The sequence below is a fragment of the Cupressus sempervirens genome, chromosome 10 (assembly GCF_028749045.1).
Source record: "Cupressus sempervirens isolate cs-2001-9-10 chromosome 10, ASM2874904v1, whole genome shotgun sequence".
NCBI classification, from domain to species: Eukaryota; Viridiplantae; Streptophyta; class Pinopsida; order Cupressales; family Cupressaceae; genus Cupressus; species Cupressus sempervirens.
In genome coordinates, this window is record NC_143127.1 from 257,686,675 (window position 1) to 257,697,886 (window position 11,212).

An 11,212-nucleotide genomic window follows, 5' to 3' on the forward strand; every position below is an offset into this window, starting at 1 on the left:
GCCACCATTAAAGATTTGTGTGCCGCTTCAGACGCTCTAACCTTGAATCCTTTTCACTCTGATTTGAAACTGAGGCTTGCCAATCTTCATTGACAAAAGAAAATTGCTAATAATTATGCTACCAAGGGCGCCCAAATCAAAGCCCATCTCCACTGGCTTCAAATTAGAGATCAAGCTTCCAAAGAGTTTTTTGAATCTCTTTGTGCCTGTCATACCTCTATGGGGATCAAAAGAATCAAATATGGGAAACAGGTTCTTTCAAATATTCCTAACATTCTTCAAGCCTTTGCTCGTCATTACGAAAAGGTTTTCACTGCCCATGATTTCACTCTAGAGCATGAACAAGCCTTGAAGGAGTGTATTGTTGTTACTAAAAACTAGCTTGCAGCTAAGAAGCATGCTTTCTGTAAGCAGTTGCTTACCCTCAGTGACCTCAAGGAGGTCTTTTTCGTGGTGGATGACAAATCCCCTAGGTGTGATGGGTTTCCTTGTGAATTTTACAAATTTTTTTGGGATGCTATTGAGCCTGATCTTCATAAGATGTACCTAGAAGCATTTCACTCCAAATCTTTAGGCAATATCATCAATAAGGGAAGCATCAAGTTTATACCTAAATCTAGCAATCTGGAGGACATTTGTAATTGGTGGTTGATCACTTTGCTGAATTTTTCCTACAAAATCATAGCTAAAGCATTAACTCTCAAAATTCGTCACCTTCTGCCCTTGATTGTTCAACCTGAGAAGATTGGCTTCATCAAATATTGTTTTATCTTGGATAACATCATTGTTGTCTGGGAGGGTATGGAATGGGCTCATAGATCTAAGCAACAAGCTCTTTTTCTTAAAATTGACTTTGCCAAAGCTTATGATCGCATAGAATGGTATTTCATTCTTGCTATGCTTTGTGCTCTTGGTTTCAATCCAATTTTTCTTTAGTTTGTGGAGATGCTTTTTGGAGAGGCCTCTATGTGCATGACCATCAATGATAGACAATCTAAGGCCTTTGGTCTTTTCAAATCCATTCTCCAGGGTTGTCCCTTAGCCCCTGCTCTCTGTGTTTTGGTTGCAGAAGTTTTTGTCTATTTGTTGGTTCACTCCATTTTTGCTGGTTGGGTCCATGGTATTTTTCTTCTGGCATCTCCATCCCAATTGGTCAATGGTCATTTTTCTTATGACTCCTTTCTCACTCTCATTGAAGATGAAGCTAATGTCAGCAACGCCCTTGATTGTTTGGAAACTTTCTGTAGAGCCTCTAGGTCTGCCATCCAATGGCACAAGCTGCTTTGTTGTAAGCAGTCCTTCCTCCCTACTCCACCTTGGCTAGCTCAATTCTAGTGGAGATGGATCTAGCATGGAGAGATTTTTTGATTTCTAGGTTTCCCTTTTGCTTTTCAGGCCTCGATGATTAATCTATGAAATGCTGCATTGGAAAAAATTGCTAAAAAGCTAGACTACTGGCTTACTAAGCCTCTCTTGCTTGTTGGAAAAATCCAAATTTTCTCTAAAGTTTTAGAAGTGACCCATGTTTACTACTCTTCCTGTTGGTCCCCTTCTAAAGCCTCTTATGTTAAACTATAAAAGCTTCTCAGAGATTTCCTCTAGGCCTCATATGCAAAGCATATGGTTTCCATCGAGTTGCTTGGGAATATTGTTGTTTGCCCAAAGAGTCAGACGATTTGGGTCTTATCTCCACTAAAAAACAAGGCATTGCCTTGTATTTCAAGTGGGTCCTTAGAGCTCTCACTGGGGATGAATCCTCAAAAATTCTCCTACAACATTGCATCTCCTTTGGTTTTCTTGCTTATAGGCCAGTGTGGAAGGGGATAGGATTTTAGACCCTTCTCATTACCTCTAAACCTATGCACATTCAAGGCTCTTTTGTGGTTAAGAGCATCTAGAAAGCTTGGGAAGTGGTCAAGCCGTGGCTTTGTTGGGTTGGCAGTGGATTCAAAGATGGGCTTTCCTTGAATCATCATAACCTGTGGTGGTTGCCCTTGTTTTCCATTGAGGGTGTTCCTCTAGCTAAGATTCAAGGTGTCAATGCTCTGTATTTTTTCAAATGTGGCATCAAGACACCCAAAGATTTATTTTCTAGAGTCACCATGAGTATGAGATCTTGGGAAGATTTGTACGTCTAGTTCCATTTGTATCACCTAGATTGTCAAACTTGATTTACTGGTCTCTACTTTACCCTCTCATTTGCTTCACAAGCTTGGTATCCAGTATGTTAAGCCTTAGTGGAAGGAATGTAAATGGTATCTATGTACTCCTCTTGTTAATTACAAGACTAAATGGGATACCTGTGGTTGATGCCTCACTTGCCCATGGTTGAGACTCTTAACCAGTGCTGGCACCTCCACTCCATTTAGCAGAATCAAAGATATAGGTTTACTATTATTTGGAAAGCCATTACCGTGCTGAAGATTGCACACTTTTCTTGGTGTGTCTTCTTCCAGGGTTTGCCCCTAGTTCCTTGGCTCAAGCATATAGGTATTCCTGACCCTTGGTGTTTGTTTTGTGGTCAACCAGAGTCTTTCCTACACATCTTCTAGTTATGTCGTAGAGCTCAACAGTATTGGCTTTGGATTCATGATTTTTTAGATCCTTTAAGCCAGAGCCTTTTTCTTGGCATATGATCCTACTTAGGGTCTCAACCAAAATTCCCTTTAAGTTTTCTCAGATTTGGCATGCTTTTAGGCTAGATATTTTGTTCACTTTATGGAAAGATAGAAATGCAATGCTTTTCACTCACACTTTTCTTGATATCAATGTATCTATGTATACTAAAGCTTGCATATGTAATAATGTTTTCCTCCAGATTCAAGTATAAGGTAACTAGGTGTCCTTGGAGGTGGCCCACTTGTAGGAGCTACTCAATCATTGGGGAAATTCTCTATGTATGATTGCCCAAGTGTCGTCGAATTCTGCTTCAGCAAAGCAGACTCCGCCTCATGGGCATCACCCACTAGTGCATTTTACCCTAAATTGCGACAAAAAATTATGACCAAGTATTTTAAATGGGTTGGTTGGTCGAGTTATAAAGCAATTTTTTTTTTTTTTTAATAACATGCCCGTGTTGGTCGCAATTGCGACAAATTATTTTTTTTGCAATTGTGACACACACCGCAACATAAAACAAAAAAAAAGGGCAAAAATATAACACATTTCATTTGGCACGAGGGTTGCTTCTTGATGTGTCGGTGGTCGACCTCCATTGACCCACCACTTCAACTCCTTCACTTCCAACATTTCGCTCGCAGGAGGGCATAGATTTTCAAGGGCGAGTTCTGAAAGAGAGGACTCGACATTATGTAGGGACCATTGTAAAAGGTAAGAGTTTAGCGCTATATGGTTTTCTTTACCATAGCATCGTTTAGGGTTGTAATTTATAAAATTTTGGTGGTAACTCCCACAGTCTAGTTTTGTCACCCTCTATCTTGTCCAGACTCCACACAGATTCACTAGGAATGGCTTTGTCCCCTCTTCCAAGCACTCAACTCCTCATGCACAATCAAGCCTTGGATCATGCCTTTTTCTGCATTCAAGCCCTTGTTTATGTATTATTAGTTGGTACATGATTTACATGATTTATTATCCTCCTATATTCAACAGTAGAAAGTGTTCCCTTCTCTGCCATGTGGTGTCAATTCAACCACACTATAAGGGTTTTCATAAGAATGCGCTTGGGGACTCCATGTTGGTGGCATTTTCTCCAAAATCAATGGTTTGAGCACTCCATGCATTAATCTTGTGCTACTTTTTCAGTATTGACTGCTTAATGCATCCCAGTCTTCTGCAACCACGTGTTTTATTCATCTCGTGGAACTTTTGGTCCATCAAACTATCCATTAGAAGGGCTTTGAATGTGCATTACAAAAACTTTCAAACAACTGTAATACTATGTACCATATAACAGCTGAAAACAACAATACTTATGAAAAGAGATTGAAGTTATATTGAGCCCATTGAATTAAACAAAGAAATTAACCAGGATAGTCTTTGATTTCATGTGGAAAGTGTCTTGGTGAGATATTAATTTATGCTATCCTGACAAGGCAATTTTTTTGTTATGGCATCCTACTTTTGGGGAGCTGAAAAACTGACAATTCAGATCTTAATTCAGTGTGTTGAGCAAGTTCTACCAAAAACATTTAGATTTTCTAAACCTACGTTATGATTGACTTCATTGACTTCAACTATTTCACTATTGTAAGCTTCATGCAACAATCTGGCTCACGTTTTGTGTCAACTGTACAATGCAATTTCTTTTAGACACTCCAATGGTTTGAATCTGTAGCCTATGACCTTTTGTCTACCAATTACTTTGGTTATTGGTAAAACTGATGAATAATATTCTGTATTTGGAGAAGTTATTATGGATTGCAGAAATCTTAGCTTGTTTAATAATATTTTATATAGGATCATGAGCATTAGATTGGAACTTTTTATATTGGGAGCAACACAATAATTATATTTGTTATTTGATATGGAAGTAGAATTCTTAGAGTGAAACTTTTTGGATTGACAGTTGAGAATGATATATTTTTGTTATTGGATATAAGAGTATGAGTTCTAGATTAATATTTCTTGGACAAATAATCAAGAATAATAATAAATTTTTATTGTTTGATATGAGAGCATGAGTCTTAGATTAGAGCTTCTTCAATTGTAAGCTAAGAGCAATAATTGTTTTTATTCTAGTCTATATGGGAGCAAGAGCCTTAAACTGAAACCTTTTCAATTAAGTGCCAAGGACAATAATTATTTTCGCTACTTGGTATAGAAGCCTGTGACCTAGCTTGAAAAACCTCTTTGATAAGAACCAAGAACCATAATTGTTTTTGTTACTTGATATGAGAGCACAAACCTTAGATTGGGATATTCTTAATTGGTAGTGAAGAATACCAATCGTCTTTGTTACTTGGTATGGGAGTGCGAGCCTTATATTGAAACCTCTTCAACTAAGAGCTAAGAATAATAATTGTTTATGTTACATCACTAAGGGAATTTCCCTCTCATTTTCTTATAGGCCCTCCAGAACTAGTGGAAATCAGGAAACTAATATGATGACTGGTTTGAGTTTTCTTTTCTTCTACATTAAATGGAATCTGCTTGAAACTTAATGGAAGTTTGGTGCTTTCACTAATTGCATGTTATTCGCAAGGTTACAAAATAGTGTTAGCAAAAAATTTCTAGTTGCATTTGAGATGCACAAATCTTAGCTTTTTCAACTAGTTATGGGTATTTGTAAGGGTAATTAAAAATGTCAAGTTTATCACTTGTAGTGGTGCATTGACCGGCTAGATTGGGGGCATCATAGAAGTTCAATTCATTGACTTTATTTTAATGTTCTCCACGAGCAATTTGGTGTGCCTATTTAACAATTTTCTCCTATACATCTTTCCTTCTATTAAGTGGCCTTATCTCACCATGCTTTTCTTCTTTGCTTTTGCATTGATCTGTGTCTTATCAATACATCTGTATTTTATTGATGGAAACTTATGGCTCAGAATTAGTGTTTTGTGTTTTAGTTAGGAGATAATGGAAAATGTAGAAGTATCCTTTTAAATGGAAATGTTGAAAATATGCTTTACATATATACAACTAAGCTAGTCTTGATACCAAGGATGTCTATGAGATAAGGTAATATCTTCCAAAACTCATAACACATTTGTACATGATCCATAAATAAGCATTACAACAAGTGAACAATAAGGTAAAGGCCATGTGAGATAAATGTACATTTAATATATAGTAATTATTCTATTACAATTTGAAATGATTAGAACTCTTGAGTAGTAGTATATGAAATACTATAGATCTCTAATGTAATTTGTCTAGCATTTAGGAAAAACACTGGCATCATAGAATATCATTTCTTTAATATTTTGAGAGTTAAAAACTATGGTGAACTACTTATATATTTTTAATATTTCAAAAGTGTCATATAAATGTGGAACCAATTTTTGTTGTCTTATAAATGTGGAACCACATTATAGTGCAAGTTTGGTATATCCCTACCTTACCTTCACCCATTTTGTTAACGGATTTTGACTGTAGTGAAAACAAAACCTTCCATAATTATTAATTATAAGTCAAGTAATAATTTGAATCATAATGGTTCTGGGATTTATATACATAAGTTGTCTATTTTTATCTTTCAAATGTGCTTTACCTGTTGCAGTTATTTCTATAAATTAGATTTTTTTGAATGTAATTTTTTGACATCTCTGGTAAAACTTAATCTTTTGTGGCATCCTCTTGGGTGATGGAGTTAAACAATCACAATATAGGAGTTATAAACTAGTATAGGAGTAGTTATGCATATAATGTCATACATCTGCACTGTAATTTTCAGAAATGTGGAAGCACAACACTGCAATCACAATACCAAATCCAACTCCATAACTTAATATGTCAATTTCAACAGCATGTATTGAAGATGAGATAAGTTCTTTGTTAGATTTCAAAGGTGGCCTTTATCTTTCCTCAGGTCAGTTAGCCTCTTGGCATGGATTGAATTGTTGCGAGTAGGAGGGTGTTGGCTACGATTATCATACATCACATGTGATTACTCTTGATCTAAGCAATCAGTTGAGTGGTGAAATTCATCCATCGCTATTTGATTTGCAACACCTGTAGCACTTGGATTTCAGCTAGAATTACTTTCAAGGTATTTCTATTCCTCCACAGTTCTCAAAATTGTAGAGGCTTTCATTTCTTAGCTTGTCAAATGCTAGATTTGGCAATGAGGTTCCTCTAGTGTTGGGAAATATGTCAAGCTTGTGTCATCTGGATCTTTCATATAATTGGGAATTTAAGGGTGGTAAGTTTGATGTATGGGCCAGAGGTCTGAGAAGCCTTGAATTCTTGGGAATGAATGAAATGAACCTAACAATGGGCTCAGAGCACTGGGGTGAGGCCCTCAGCAATCTTCACAATCTCACCCAAATTCAACTATCTAGTTGTTGGTTGTCAGGTAATATTCCAGATCTATCAAATCTGACCTCTTTGTCCCATGTGCATTTATCATGGAATTCATTCCCTTCTGAACTACCCTCTTGAATTGAGAATGTGTCTTCGTTGGTTTCACTTGATCTCAGCTACAATAATCTAAATGGCTCCATCCCTTCCAATTTCATGCCCTGTTCAAAATTGAGAAATCTTGACCTTAGTGGTAATAGTGACTTGAAGGGAAACCTTTCTTTGATTTTAGGCCATTCCAACTCACTTGTTGCTCTATCTCTTTCTGGCTGCAATTTAAGTGGAGAGTTTCTCCACTTTGCTACAAACTATTCAAAACTTGAGACCATGGATCTGTCCCATAATCATTTCAAGGGAACCATGCCGTCCTCTTTTGACAACCTTTTATCCCTTGCACATCTGGACCTCAGTAACAACCAGCTATCAGGAAGAATCCTAGACTCCAATTAAAAGTTGGCAAGTTTAAGAGTATTGTTACTCAACCATAATCATCTGACTGGCCAGATTCCACCCTCTCTATGTGAGCTTTCAACATTAAGTGAGCTGCATCTGGGCGATAACCAGCTGTCAGGAACAATTCTAGATTCTCTTTTGAAGATGGCCAGTTTAAAAGTGTTGGCGCTTGCTTCCAACATATTAAGAAGCAACATTTCATTTCAGATGCTCAAAAATATGACTCGCTTACGAGGATTGGACCTTTCTAAAAATTAGTTATCTATTACTATATCTACAAGTTGGATTCCACAGTTTGACCATTTAGAGTACTTGGGATTGAGGTCTTGCAATATAGAAGGTGCTTTCCTTGCATTTTTGTCCCAACAATATCAATTGAAGGAACTAGATCTTTCAAGTAACAACATTGTGGGAAATATTCCTTCATGGTTGTGGGATCTTCCTAATCTTGATACACTCATTCTTTTAGATAACAATCTGGAAGGTTCTCTACCCTGGCAAATATCCCATTGATTTTTTGCGGTGGATTTGCAAGGGAATAGATTGTATGGCACACTTCCTACTCTGGATTTTGTTTCATTCCTATTAGATCTATCAGATAATATGTTTAACGACTCGATTCCAAACATTAGACCTCCATCAGATATTTGGGTATCAATCTTTCTATCATTGTTAGGAAATAACCTCTTCGGAGAAATTCCAAGTTCTACTTGCACAAATTCAGATAGAGTGGGTATTTTGGACTTGTCAAATAACAAACTGATGGGCAAGATCCCTGCAACTATCAGGTCATGTTCTCAATTAGTGGTTTTAAAATTGGCTCATAATGATTTGGAAGGGGAGATTCTAGAGGAGTTGGGAAATCTCACAGCTCTTCATGCACTAAATCTCAATGGCAATAGGTTTCAAGGTAATATTCCTCCATCCCTTTCAAATTGCACAGGTCTCAAAATATTTGATTTGGGAAATAGTAAATTTGAAGGTAAAATTCCTGTTTGGATAGAAAAGCTGAAAGATTTGACAATTTTGAGCTTAACCTCTAATAATTTTGAAGGTAAAATTCCATCCCAACTTATGAGGTTGCAGAATCTCCAAATTCTAGATTTATCGAGTAATTGTTTATCATAAAGTATCCCTCAAGATCTAAGTAATCTATATGCTATGGTCAATCAATCTCAAATTATCGATGAACAACTTACCTTCTCTTATTTCACTGACTTAAATCTAGACTCTCCTTATGAATCAAAGTTCGAGGATGAAGTAACAATTTGGATAAAAGGAAGGGTTCAAAGATACGAGAAGATAATCTATGCAGACAAGTTCATGGATCTCTCACATAACAACCTCTCAGGCAATATTCCTCCAGCATTGGGAGTCCTCCAAGGTTTAATTTCTCTCAACTTCTCAATTAATCAGCTATGTGGTTCAATTCCTGAATCCTTGGCAAACATGGCTCTTTTAGAGGCTCTAGATCTTTTAGAAAACAAGTTGTCAGGAAAAATTCCTTTCAAATTTTCAAATCTAACCTTCCTTGAAGTATTGAATCTTTCAAACAACATGTTGTCAGGATTAATACCACAGGGAAAACAATTTGCAACATTTGAGGCTTCCTCCTTTTTAGGAAACCCCAACCTTCATGGGTTTCCCCTTGAAAATACGACACTGGGTTGTGGTTCAGGTTGCAGAGAGCATCAAGCAGAATGGAATAAGACTATAGTTGGTAGCAGCAAAGATATAATGGAGAGTCGATGGTGGGCAGTAGGATTGGGATTAAGTTATGGAGTTGGATTTGGTGTAGTGATTGTAGTGTTGTGCTTCTACAGTAGTTATAAACTAGTATAGGAGTAGTTATGCATATAATTTCATACATCTGCACTATAATTTTATTTTTATGCATGGTTAGAACACTAGCTATAGTTTCTTAGTTTAGGAATTGAAGCATTATATAAACAAGTATGTACAATGTAAATAATATTGAAAATTTTTTTGCAATAAAGCTTTATGCAATTGTTGCTTCACTCATGGTGTGAGAATGCTTATATCTATGTCATTTGATTTTTTTCCACATCTTGTTCAAAACATATAATACAATCTCATCTATGAAGCGTATTAAAAGCTAAGGATTTGGAGTGACTCGTATACAATTCATTTTTTTTCCTTTCATTATATGGTTTGAACAAGTGTGGAAAAAAATCAAATTTTTATTATGAATTTTTTGTTCACCGATCTATGTTAAACTAATCAGCAAGGTCACTTTCCTAATACTTTATGAACTGGATGCTATTCGCAAGGTCAATTTCCTAATACTCACTATAGTACTTGCTATTCAATTGAGATAGACACGGCTCATTAGTTTGTTTGTATTCTCTTTGGTTTTTGTTAAAGAAGATAGCTGAATGCTATATGAACTAAAATTTTTGTGGTGTCAACATGCTTGTGCATCTCTTGAGCCAAATTACCAGCCCCAGTGACATTTTTTGTTGTTCAAAAGCGACACCATACTAGACTATTTGCAAACAACCATGCAAATAGGCATTCTATAGATAGACTTGGGAACATCTTGCCAAGTCTTCAGTACATAATAAAGCAACTGAATTTCATAAAAAAAAATTTTGATAGTTGATTTGTTTAAATATTTCCCATCAAAAATTACTTAGTACATCTCGTCTTTTTTTTGCACTGAAGCTTGCAGTTCTGAAGAATCTGATAGCAAAGAATTTGAAGAAGAAATTGTAGCAAAGGTATATTTGGTGTTCTTTTTTAAGTGAAAATGTGATTGGAAATTTTGTATATTGTCATATTTCACTTGCAAAAAGGTAAAATTTTAAATAGAGGTTAAGTTGTATGGATTTAATTTTCTTCTTCATTATTTATAATGCTCTTGATTCCTCCTTTGTAACTGTAAAAATACTTGTTTATTTTCACCTTTCCAGATACCCTTTACCAGGTTCTTCAAGATTCCAAAATATCTTGGGTTGACCTCGCTCCAGCATGTCCTAACTCCTACTTGGTTTAGAGACCTAACTCCTTTTTATATGCATCTTCTTCTTACTACTCCATCTATAGGTTGCAAACAAATCATCCTTCTTAGACCAACGAGTCATTCCATTCAAGAAAGACCATGTCTGATGATATCAACGCACAAAAAAATAGGGAGACAATTGCTAGACTGTGGTCTAACTTAAAAAGAAAAGGTGATGGAAAATTTTATTGTCCTTGCAAAATGTGTAAGGGCTTAAAGACTCGAAGATATCTAATTACAACAACTAAGCAACATTATAGGAAACATGGTCACATTGAAGGGCGAAACGAGTATTGCCCATTGGTATGAATTTTAATAGTTTATAAATTACATAAGGCATGATTTGATGATGACATCATGGTCATGGTTAATATAAGGTCATCATTTTCATATAGGTCAACATCCCCGAGTTTCATGTTATGGACCATGACAATTCAGAGAATGCGGATTTCCAAACAAGGGAACATGGAGGTGTGAATATTGAAGTAGAAGGTAATGATACCATGGAAGAAGACCAGGATGATGAAGATCACGATGATCAAAATGATGATGATGATGATGATGATGATGCAAAGCCTGATGTACCTTTACTTGAGAAGGCATACTAGTCCCTATATGAAGGCTCCAAAATAACTCTTCTTACCGCTGTACTGCTATTGGTGAACTTGAAGGTTATGAATGGTTTATCCAACGTAGCAATGACACATATGTTAAGGTATGCCATCTTCTTTCATTATTTTACTCATAGTTCCC

General features: G+C 36.2%; 1 pseudogene; it reads left to right on the top strand.

Annotated features, from left to right (window-relative positions):
* Positions 1 to 6,414: 6,414 nt before the first annotated feature.
* On the top strand, positions 6,415 to 9,279 carry LOC149533608 (uncharacterized; annotated as a pseudogene).
* The last annotated feature ends 1,933 nt before the right edge of the window (positions 9,280 to 11,212 follow it).